We start from the raw sequence: 2849 nt of genomic DNA, 5'->3' as shown, positions 1-2849 counted from the left end.
TAAAAGTTCCAAGATTTACACAGCGTTGAGGAAAAGTGTTGTACTTTATACATGAAGTTTGACAAAACAAAATAGAAAATTGTTAAGCATCAAGAATGCAGGATTTAGAAGTGCATGAAGTGCGATTTAACTAGTACCTTTTACTTAACCCAGTGTCTTATATTAGGGCAAATTAGTATGTCCTTTGGTGCAGGTGTGTAGGAAAACTGTACTATGTTTCAGCCATTATAGTTTCACACATTAAAACTTAAGTTCTCATTTGTCATTTTGTCTTCGTCTATTTTTTATTTTTAATTAAGAGGGACATCTTTATCCTTATATCTTGTTCATTCTTTGATAGAATTCATTTTCCTTTAACTTTCTGCAGACCAAGAAGATGTTTACTCCTATCATTTAAACTCAAATGCCTATGGTTTTAAAATACGTGATATCAGTCAATTTTTTTTTTACCCTTCCACAAAATCATATTTTTTTTTTGTTGTACATTGTATTATTGTATGATACTTGTAAATTATGTATAAACCTAGGTGTGTAGTCAAAATGTAGTATTACCAAGAAGGTTGTGTACAATCAGTGCCGTGCCATAGCACACAGAACTGAAATTAAAATGTGCTAAAACACTAGTTTATTCTGAATTTATTGCATGCCACAGTGACTTTATAGATATCTGGTTATAGGTAATATTAAATTAACGTAACAGATTGATTTTTTGCTTCAGGCTTTTGCTGCGAGTTGTTTGTTGCCTGAATAACAGCATTAAATAATTCTGTTATAATTTCAATGTTTTTATGAAAGAAGGGGGCATTTTGGTTTTCATGTGTCAGACATTAGATGAAGCAAGCCTGTCCACTTAATATCTTGAGAAGTCTTTGTTTGACAGATACTAAACTGAGTACGCTGTTCTGAAACAGTCAATACTTCCAGATGTATAAATAAAAAGGACAAATTTTCCTGCTTTCTTAGTGGTACTAGTGCTTTGCCATGGCACAAGACTTTTTGAATATGGACTATTAATTTTTTTCATCATGGACACTGAGTCCTATTATTATCAATTCTCAGTTGACAATACATGTGTGTGCTTGGGGTTCAAAGTGACACTAGAGAAAAAGTATAGATCCACTAGGTGAACTTTATCAGTTGATCTTCCCTGGGACCTGCACCCATTTTGAGATATGAGGAACTGTGCTTAAATTTTCTCCCCCCCCCCCCCGGGCCCATTGCTTCATGGAAAATTCGAAGAGAAGAAACACGTTGCTTGCATTTTTCAAAACAAACCTATTCTCTTTGGTAATTAGGTAAGTACACATGTTTTCCAGATAACGTTAATGGTGGTGATACTTATATAGGAATAGGGTGAAAATCTTCTAATGAACATTATGACCAAAGAAACTGCGGTGAACATTGTGTCCCATGGGCCTCGGAATACACAAAATAGCATTTGTGATTGTAATCAATTAACCAAAACTTCAACTGAGATCTTATAAGTTTAAGATATTTCGTTCTTGTCTGTTTTTCCAAATCAACATTTTTTTCTCTTCTTTAAATTCACATCAGTGATATAATCCTTTCAGAGAGCCTTTGATCGGAGGACATCATAAGCGTTAGAACCTGGAAGGCTTAGCCGCTCCACACGTTTGTTGTTGGCTTGCCCCCCCCCCCCCCCCCTTTGTTTCAATTTGATCCCGACGCCTGTGATTTATGCCCTTCAGTGTATTTGAATTCTTGGAGGACTGAGAAGGTATTGAATCAGTATTTGTTTTAACCTTTAAGTTTTTATTTTCAAAAACTTCCAAGACAGAGAAACGAGACATTAGCAACCTCAGGACTTCATATGAATAGAATTCTATTACAGTTTCTTATCATACAGAGTCGGATTTCAGCACTATTCTATAGCCAAGGCCAAAACTAATTAACTATTCTTTTGCCAAGGCCAACACTAATTAAAAGTGTATATTTACATTGACCTTCATATCTTTTCTACAATTCTTATTTCTGTACGCGACTTGTACTGGTCACTGAAATTCACAGTATGAAAAATAATTACACTGTAACGTGTCATAATTTTTACTTTAAAAAAATCTGATTTATACTGCTTCAATGTAACAGCCTCTCTTTATACTTTTTTCGTGCAGCTGTATATGGTTGCATTTCAAATTTTCAATCTTCCGACTCCCGTTAGAGACGTCGTCGAATGACGTCAGTGAGTCTGACTGATAATTACTCTTGATGGAAAACGTGAAGACGAAGAACAGTCATCAATCTAACAAAAATATATAAACAATACAAATCTGTGAAGAGGGAATAAAACACTACCCCTTAAGATTCCAGAGGTGGGATCAGGTACCCAGGAGGAGTAAGCATCCCCTGCTGACCGGTCACACCCGCCATGAGCTCTGTATACTCATCCAGTAGACGGAGCGTTCCGTAGTCAAAATCAGTGTGAAAACAATGAAAGACCAAACAATTGATAGTCATCCAAAACAAACATCGTCGGATACCCATTGGTGCAGGCACGTAGCATCGATTTTGAAAGTGGGGGGGGGGGGGGCACCAAAAAGTTGACAAGCAAAAAAAAGAAAAAAAGGGAAAATTGCATCCAAAGTCGAAAATCCTATTTCTTGGGGGCTGGGGGGGGGGGGGGGTTAGAGGCAAGCTTTTTTCACTACCAGTTCCTTTCAATATCCATTTTTTAAGCTTACAATACTATATTTCCTTCATATTAATTTACTTTAGTATAAAGCGGGGGGGGGGGGGGGCAACCACCCGATAAAAGAACAATTACAATAGGAAAAGTAATTTTGGCAAAAAAGTGGGGGGGGGGGCACGTCCCTGTGGTGATCTCGTCTTTT

This window comes from Saccostrea cucullata, unplaced genomic scaffold, assembly GCF_032062105.1.
Source record: "Saccostrea cucullata isolate Sc308-1 unplaced genomic scaffold, CSIRO_AGI_Scuc_v1 ctg2837, whole genome shotgun sequence".
In the NCBI taxonomy this organism is placed as follows: Eukaryota; Metazoa; Mollusca; class Bivalvia; order Ostreida; family Ostreidae; genus Saccostrea; species Saccostrea cuccullata.
This window is presented reverse-complemented; position numbering follows the sequence as displayed.